At 43.8% G+C, this 9708-nt stretch overlaps 1 long non-coding RNA gene across 1 annotated transcript; it reads right to left on the reverse strand.

Annotated features, from left to right (window-relative positions):
* Nucleotides 1-355: 355 nt before the first annotated feature.
* LOC146753367 (uncharacterized) lies at nt 356-5815 on the reverse strand. Its single transcript, XR_014939172.1, has 4 exons — nt 5551-5815; nt 4443-4569; nt 4123-4247; nt 356-631 (listed from the first exon to the last, which is right to left on the reverse strand). It is a non-coding gene; the product is annotated as an uncharacterized LOC146753367 (long non-coding RNA).
* Nucleotides 5816-9708: the final 3893 nt, after the last annotated feature.

Genomic DNA, 9708 nt, shown 5'->3' on the forward strand with positions numbered 1-9708 from the left:
TGCCATGAAAGGCTGCACGTACAACATGCACTCCAGCCTCACTGCACATACTTATCTTAGTCAAATGTTTCGGTGAACAAGAATTACAGTTTGGGATCTCAGGCACAGGAGAGATTTGAATAATATCTTGAATATTGCTTCCATTGTACATAAATCAGTAATTATTATTCTACAGACAGACTGAAACAGGTCTTTGTGCCATACTAAAACCAAATACTTTCTACAAACCCAGGCAATCAAGTCTAGGGAAAAAACCTCAGAACAGACTACTGCAACTGGATCACTGTATAATAGAAACTAGATTTTACTTTACTGTTCTCTGCTGTATTTCAGACAACACCTGTCTCACCTGTGACATGAATCTTGAAGGTGAGTTTCTGGCCAGCAGCCTCGCAGCTGTACTCCCCTGCATCTTTCTTCTCCACCTGGCTCACCACCAGCCGATGCTGTTTGCCCTCTGACTCCACCTTGAACTTCTTGCTCCAGGTGATCAGTTTCCCCTCCTTGTACCACTTCACCTCCGTCTTCTCCTGGGCCACCTCACAGCTCAGCGTGGCATTTCCTGTTGGTGCAGCCTTCACCTCGTTTTGTACCTTCTGCTTGTTGATAAAGGCATCCTCTGCTTCTGGAACTGGAAAAACATTGGGTAAAACAGACATTAGATATGAACAGCTTGTGACTGGAAGACATTAAAATTTGCTTCTATGTTGTACTGTGCAATTTCCTGCAGCAACACTGCTTCACAGTGTTTATCACACATTATAATGCATCCTCAGCACAGTCCTTATGGTCATCCCATCCCTCTCGGTAGTCTTTACTATCAGCTGGGACTCCTAATTTTCAGATTTCTTCTAATGAAGACAATGACAGATCTTCATCTGTGTGTCTTTTTGATATTGCTCCACTCTATGCTGGAGATCAGCCAAATACAGCTCAATTAGGAAGACCTCAAAATCAGGAAACCATAGAAAATTAAGAGCAGAAAACCATCTTTTGACTCTACCCTATGGCAATGACATAGCCCTTAATATGGTGAATACTTGGCCTACATTAGATTTTGTAGCTCCGTTTTATGCATAAAGCATGGTTTTCCACTCTCAGCAACCTCTGATTCTTCAGAGAACTGGCTGAGGTCATCTCCTCTTAATACCTAACACATATAGAAGAAAGTGTTTAAAGCCCACCTTACCCTTTGTGACAACAAATGGAGTTAGCATCAGAAAGACATTAAGTGTAATTGGTTAGGCATACACACTTCAGTTAAGGTGGTTCAGTTAATCACCTTGCTAAGTGGTGTCGATTGATACATCGAATCTTTAATTGATTACTTTAATGACTGTTTTATCTGATTCTTTTTTTACCAACAACTGGTTGCTGAGAGCTTTCATGCTAGTTCCTATTTGAGGCGTGGGAGAACAGATAAACCCTAAATAAATGGGCTTCCACTTCTATTAAATGGTTTGCCCTACAAAAGGCTGTAGAAGTGCAGAATATTTCTGACGCACTTACATCATGGATTTCTCTAGTGCTAGCCAGCTTCTAACAGCAGCCCAATTTTGAAGAAGCTTCCTATGCTTGTTTGGGTCCCAGGAAAGATCCCAGGGTCCTGATGTTGATACCAAGACAGAGGCTCCAAGGATGAATGCAGGACTAGCAGGTGTGAGGGGGACTGACATTGTCTTTTATTTGCAGTGGAGACATGGAAGACCACTCATTCAGATCATTCGTGCAAGCATATTCAGGCATACCCAGCTCAGGTGACCGGGAAGGCTCCTGCTCCCCAGCAGTCATGGCAAACCCTTCCAGGACCTGTCCCCTATCTCCTTCCTCCCCGCTGTCACTCTGTGAAGCCTTCTGCTGCCATCCCTTTCCCTTCCTTCATGACTTTCTCCTCTGCATGCTGTCTGAATTCTGAGTGGCAGCAGCTGCCCAGGAGGGTAAGTTCAGCTCAAGTTGCTGTGCTGCTGACCGTTGCAGTACGTGCAATCCCAGGATTCACACCACAGCTCTACCACCAGCACTGCAGTCCACTGAAGGCCAGGGAGCAGGGCAGCAAGCCAATGCAAGAATGCAGTTGATACACTCTACATTTGATCTCCCTGCTTGTATTGACTGTAGAAGCATCATTCTCTCCGCCCATCTCCAACAGCCCCTGTTTTGACTGATGGTTTTCAGGGGAGCTTCAAGTTGGATGTTAAGAAAAACTTCTTCTGAAGAGGAATGGTGATGTGGTGGCACAGCTTTGCAGGGAGCTGGTGGGGTCACCATCCCTGGAAGTGTTCAATAACCATGGAGATGTGGCACTGAGGGACGTGGGCAGTGTGCATGGTGGGATGGGTTGAGGCTGGATGTGGGGATCTTTGTGGTCTTTTCCAACTACAATGATTTGATGAAGATCAGAAGGCTTGCTTATTAGCAAGACAACAAACATGGCCTAGACCAACCAGGTGATGCAAAACTTCTCACAAATGCAATGGAGCTTTGGCCCACTTCAAGTAAGGATTTCAGCGTGCACCACAAATACTGAGAGAATGAGATGGCAGAATCAGCCCTTTTTACTCTAGTTTTCTATAGGTTTCCAAGGTGTGCAGCACTTGTTTCTTTTAAGCAAGAAGGTCTAATCTGCATCCCATAATGCTCAACACTGAGCACCTAACATTCACGATGTCCTTAAAATGGGATTGTTCTGTGCTACCAGTGGAACCCTGGGGTAGAGGAACCCTGAAAATCTTTCTGAGTGCAATGGGAAGAGGATCAATTAAGACTCAGAAAGCCAGTGCACTTTGGGAGAAGCTAGTAAGATGAGGATTTCTGTAGTGAAAGAGCCAGCCACTCCAAGAGTACTCATAATCCCTCCTGACTTTCACACCACATCATTTTGCAGTGAGGGCTGGACTGGCACGTCATGTTACAGTGGTACACATGAGAAATACAGCAACGGTAGCTAGGCAAGCACTCTCCACGTATGGCAGAGGAGGAGGTATTACATTACCCTGTGCAGCCATGAGGTCATCCGGTCTGAAAGAGAACAGAAAACCTTTGGTTTCTGAGGCAAACAGCTAATAATAGCCCTCAGCTAGTAAAATTCAAGTGTAAAAGCACTACATTTCTGGGTTTTCCCCCTACACCTCTGCAATAAGACGTGGGCTGGCTTTGGCTGCTGAGGATTAACTTGGTTGATTCCAGTTGTTGCCATAATCTTTCTGTCATCATTTATATTTCATTTTCTCTGACAGATACCTCCCAAATCTATCCTTTCTGTAATCCACTCTTTGCTGAAACTGCCAATTTCCTGAGCCAAAAGCATGAGCTACACAACTCACGGAACAGATCCAAAGGCCACAGAATCACATCCACGTGGTGTGGGAACAGTGAGAGCTGATAGTTTAGAGTCTACACCACAGGCAGCAGCAAAACTGTCTACTACAGGAGCAGAGATATATTGCACACCAGGGACTGAAGGAGCAGAATGCCCCAAGACGGAGAGAGCAAAGACTGCAACCTTTACAAGGGAACAGAACGCAAGCTATGCCCTGCAAGGACACCAGGTCTGTGTGAGCAGAAAGGCAGTAGACTCCCAGTACAGTTGCTCCTCCACAGAGCTGATCAAATGCCAAACCTTGACCAGGATTAAGCTCCAATGTGTTCACTGCCATAAGAAAGAAGAGGAGAAAACAGATTCCCTGTCCTGATCAGCTCAGAATACAAGACGAGAACTGTAAAGTTAACAGAGAACAAGTTGACTTATGAGCAAAAACCAGTAGAGTGCAGCTACAAATAAAACAGAAGACAAACCCTCGTCATCAGCCAGCTCACTAATGGTCACTCAGAATGCAGCTGATGTGCCCATGGCTATCTGGAGTCTAAGTTAAAATTTACCGGATCTTGTGCAAAATATACTGACACCAGAGCAATCTCTACTGCAGCTGGAGTGAAAGATCTACCTCCGTGCTAAACTCTCAGACTAATGAGAAACGTACAATTAGAAAGGTATCAATGGATTCACGACTGATCATTACATTTACAGAACATGAAACGAATGGTCGTCAACGTGGGATTCAACAAGCCAAAGGCAAGTGCAATGCCTCTGACTAAAGGTTCTTAGGACACTGACAACCAAACCTTCTCAGTGCAGCCACAGTAGAGATCTGTAAATAGTACTGTTGAAATATCAAGTGCCAGAGCAGTGTTGCACATTGTACAAATCACAGTTGGACATCCATGGACAGCTGATGATAAAAGTAGTCCTAGGGGAAGAGATAGATAAAACATTGTTAAAAACAAATAATCATTTTAGCTGCACGTTTGTAAGCATTTCTTGTCTTCCTCGCCAAAACAATTTCATGGCAGAATCAAGAGGACACGTTCACACAGACATTTCCACAGCCAGACTATGGAAATATGGAATAATCAAAGAATATCAACCAAAATGTGTTTCCTACCAGTTACATCAATATTGAAGGTGAGTCTTCTCCTGGGCCACCTCGCAGCTCAGCATGGCATTTTGAGTCAGTACAGCCTTCACCTCCTTTTGTACCTTGTCCTTGTTTGTAAACACGTCTTCTTTCTCTGCAGGGACATCACAACAGTCACACCGTTTTGCTGTAGTCTGTGGCAGAGCTTACTCCAGTTCCCTGTTTTCACTATACTTGCCCTTGACAGGGAGCATCATGATGCCTCATTAAGACAGGTAAATGCTTTCCCCTCTATTTTGCCTTGGGAAATGATAGGCATATCATATCATATCATATCATATCATATCATATCATATCATATCATATCATATCATATCATATCATATCATATCATATCATACCATATCATACCATATCATACCATATCATACCATATCATATCATATCATATTACATCATATCGCAAAGCTAAACATTTTGCAGTCTGATAGCAGATTTGGACATGAGATTTAGAACACCTGCATGCACTGCTGAACCTCCTCCCTTCTCTTTTTTCCTTCTGATGTCTTTCTACATTTCCAGTAAATCAGAAGGGAACAGCCCTCTAGAACAGGTTGCCCAAGGAGACTGTGGATGCTCCATCCCTGCAGGCATTCAAGGCCAGGCTGGATGTGGTTCTGGGCAGCCTGGGCTGCTGCTTGGCAACCCTGCACATAGGAAGGAGAGGGTTGGAACTGGATGAGCACTGTGGGCCTTTGCAACCCAGGCCATTTATCAGTCTGATTATTGGCATTTTCCACCTCATTGTGTCATTCAAATTTTGTAACCAGATCTCTTCAAACACCTCCCCTTTTCTCACTCCTTGCATGCCCGGTGTGCTCTTGCACTGTAACCCTGCAGACACCAGCTGACTACAAGAGCTGCACAAGTTACCCTCCTTGCCTATGGTTTGTTGCAGTAGTTCATTCCTGGATGGAAAAGCACATGTAGAAAAGTGTTGCTATGACACTAGATGACAAAGAAAGTCCTATAGCCAAAATGTTTTGCACCAGAGAGGCTGTCAGTTGATCCTCCAAACGCAAGACACACCAAATGAAGCGTTCCTTTATCTCTGGGATTCCAAGCATTTTCTCACCTCTGACTTTCACTTGGAATGTTGCTTTGTCATCTTTTGTTTCACAGCTGTAGCTCCCATGGTCTTTCAGGGTCACATTTTTGACCATGAGCTTGCGGTGCGTCCCCTGGGAGATGATGGTTATCCTCTGGTCCTGCTTCACCTCTGTTTGATCTTTCTTCCATACAACAGCTCCGCTTGCAGCTGACACCTCACACACCAGCTCCAGGTCTTCAGAAGGACTGACTGATATTTCTGGAGTCGTTTTGGGCTTGTTGACAACATTAATGGCTTCATCTGAAGAAAAAAAGAGAAAGTGGTTTACATCCTGACTCAGGCTTATTCAGCACAGCATGAAGATACAGTTAGAACTGATTGTAATGTCTCTGCTCATTACATTTGGGTGATTGAGTTTCACCTCTGGAGGTACTCACATACAAACGTGTGCTTGATTCTCCTGTGTAAGGAAAGAGTAAGTTCTATGCAGACAGTTCTTATTTCTTCTAATCAATTCTGTATTCTGCACATGTTCTTCTGAAGCTAAAATGAAGGCAGCTAAGTAATGTGTTTTCAATACATGAACAAACCTATTCAACACCTTGTGTCTAAGCTAACAAGCAGCGTTTGAGGAGCACATCAGTATTTCATGCCCTTCATTCCATCCAGACACAACCTGCCTGAGGAGCAAGCTGATGGCTGTCAGCTACAGGCAGACCTAGCTTAGTATTGCATTTCTTAGAGCAACAACTGTTGCTTTCAGTCACTGAATATACCAAGGCCAATTGCTATGCCAGGCACATTTATGGCATCAGTGAACAAATAATGAGTTAAAAATTGTAATAGACAGGAGTCATCTATTCTTTTAAAACTAGGTGACCTAAGAAGAACAGTCCCACTAGAGTCAAGCTGTTAAGAACTAATAGCATCAATCAATATCACATAGAAAGATTACAGCGAAAGGTTTTCAGTAGAGCTTCAGTTCATAAATGAAAACTGGGTTATGGAAAAGAGGCTCAAGATAGAAAACAGAAAACAGATCTTAACGCCAGGTTCTGTGAATGCAGCCAGCTGAATTTCACAGATATTGAATTTCAATGACAATTTCTTGTGTTATTTAACCCACCAGCTCCACCCTGAACAGGAACATGTCAGTGACAAGCATTACTCCTCCAGGCTTGACCTGACAGTGCTTTACTTGCACTATGAGCTAATGGCTGTGCTTACAGCACCTCAGGGAGACACCTCAGAGATCACAACGTCCTTCGGGTACAGCAGGAGACACTCAACTCTCCAAATGTGGAGTTTAATTTGTCAAAAGAGGAGACTGGATTCCCATGCTAAGAACCTAGGACCATTTCAGTCATAGGTTTAAAGATGATGTAAGTGCTGAGGCAATTCATGAACTAGAAGAATGAAGCCCAGATGTCAGGGCTCAAGTCGTGACTCCAGCCCCAGCTGCAGCTAAGGCTGTCTTGAATTCATCACAACACAGTTACATTATTTGCTCATACTGTGGATTTGCATAGGGACAACAGGAAGGTCAGAACTGCTTCAACAGAGCTATGCAATCTTTGTGCTAAATACTGTAAACCCACAGGGTTGGACAAATTAAATGAATTAAGTCTGAAGTGCTTTACATGGATTGTGATCCCATGTTTGCCTCACAAACTTACCTGAGACTTTCCAATCAAAAATCAGAGTGTCATCTCCAATTCTGCAGATGTATGTTCCCTCGTCTTCTTTCGTTACACCTGAAGCCACAAGCTTATGCAGTTTCCCTTTATCTTCCGTTGTGAATTTCTTACTGGTCGTGATTTCTTTGCCATTTTTGTACAACTTCACCATGACACTGGCTTCAGAGGTCTCAGAAACAAATTCAGCTTGTTTTCCAGCAACGGCCCTGATAACTCCTCCAGTTGTCTCTTTGTTTATGAAGTCTGCCAGTGCTGAAACAAAATATGGACACACAAAATATGTATGATGGTAAAGAACTGCAGGGACATTGCTGACCATGAGGCATTCATTTATCATAAAACCAAACGTACACGTTTAATCCCAGTTCTAATTGCTGGATTCTAATTCAGAAGCTGGCAAATTGGCAGCTTTTATAAACCACGTACCAGATTACCTTATATCCACAAGTTTAAGGACATACACTGTACAGGGGACGGAGGCAAAAGAAGAAGCCGAAGGCTTCAAGAAAATGTTTAAAATAGGAAAACTGAGGAAAGAATTGGAACAAGCAAACTAGAAGGAAATCAATGGAGGGGGTATCTATTACTGCATTGTAACCCCCTGGCAAACAAAATGAGCCTAAAAGATGGAGATATCACTTAGGACTGAAAAGAAAATCACAATTCCTTTATGGAAATTAATTGGAGCGCAAAAGTTAGATGAGGAAACTGGCCCCTATTAACACACAGTGGAATAATTGACTTCAAAGATTCAAAATCTCACCACTTTCTTAGCCAAAAGTTTAAGCCTATGGGCACGGTCCTATTTTACTCTGGGCAATGGAGTTTGTTTTCCAACTTCTTGTTAACATATCATTTCAAAACAGCGCACACAACTGAGTTGGGTCTGTTGAGACAGCGCAGTCAGAGCTGCTAAAATCAAAGTCTGGATTATGCATGCATTTGTTCTGCAGTTCCAAGAACACGCACGTACAATACAAATTCAACAACATTCTACAGCACGCCTGTCTTTTAGGAGCTCGAGAGCCAGCTGATGGACACTGGGATGCCTGAGATCCTGTCAATACATTTAACTCCATCCTATCATACAGTCAAATTTCATTCATTTTTTCAGCAACTGTCTCTTATCATTGTAGTTCCCTCACCACTGCTGGATGTGAGCCCAGCCACACAAAAGCAGCTGCTGGTTTTCATTGCAGATACTGCAGGAAGGAGGAACAGCCTCCGGACTGGACCAGCTGAGCGTGGCCCTACCAGGATTTGCTCCAAAGGTCTTATTACCAGTAGTGCTTCCTGCTGAAATACATGGGGGTCCTCCTTTGATTCCAACCCCAACCCACCTCACCATGCCCCCTGATAACATCCATCAGGGCCACATCTCCACAGTTCCTGAACACCTCCAGGGATCCCACCACCTCCCTGGGTAGCCTGTGCCAGTTAATTCTGAGGGCAGACCTGCCAGTATGAAATATTATGCTAACGTGACAAAGAGGGAGAAGAAAAGCAAAATTAAGACTAGCTGACAAGCCTTGGCAGGAAGTTCTGCTCTCCATCAATTTAGTCCTGTTATTCAATTCTGTTTGGAGCTGTCTCCATGCCTCTCTGGAGTTTGTTCATTGAGAAGAAGCAATTAAGTAAGCTCTCCAATGCCAAAGTGCATACACTACTCTAGGGCTTTGTTGTTTCTCCATGGATCAACAAGGGTGACAAGCCAGCAGAATATGATGAAGAGCCTCATTCATATTCAGTGTAAAAAAAAAAAAAAAAAAGGCAATTGTTGCTGGGAAGAAGGTGCATTTGCATTTGTGTCATCTGCAGAGGGTACTGCAGAAATGGAAAGTCTTCCACTGGAGCAAACAAAGGGCTCTCATTTATTGCAATCAAGGCCCAGCGTGTGGATCTCAGAGATCAGACCTACACCCTGCAGCAAAACAGAGACCTGCGTGGGAAAGTTCAGTTTCTCTCTACATCTGTGTAAGAAAAAGCCCACCATGGAATGACAGCTAAGGAAACATCCCTGTGACTCTTCACAGGTCTCTTCTACATTTGGGATCACTGCTACAAAAGAGCTGTTGACATCATCTCTCGTGGCCACCCTGAGAGAAGAGCAGGAAGGCTGGGATGCTCTTTTTCCTATCTTTCCCTTGATTTCCTCTATATCTTAGGGACGAATCACAGGACAGAACACAGAAATCAAATGGCTCTACAAAGCAGATTGGCCAGTTCAAGTCAAAACAGCCACTGAAAACACCCCAGATGCTGTCTGACAACAGCTGGACTGTCCGGGAGTCAGGTGAATGCAGTCTGCTGGCCCTGGGCAGGAAGAGGACAGCCCAGACTGTCACATACCTTTCACTGAAAGCTGATAGAGCATTTTATCCCCCTCACAGATGCACTGACAACTTCCAGCATCATCCATTGAGACGCTGTGAATTTTCAGGGTGTGCTTCTTCCCCACAATGTGCAGTTCATATTTTTCACTGGC

Source organism: Coturnix japonica, chromosome Z (genome assembly GCF_054131305.1).
Source record: "Coturnix japonica strain WE chromosome Z, WE-NBRP24, whole genome shotgun sequence".
Lineage (NCBI taxonomy): Eukaryota > Metazoa > Chordata > Aves > Galliformes > Phasianidae > Coturnix > Coturnix japonica.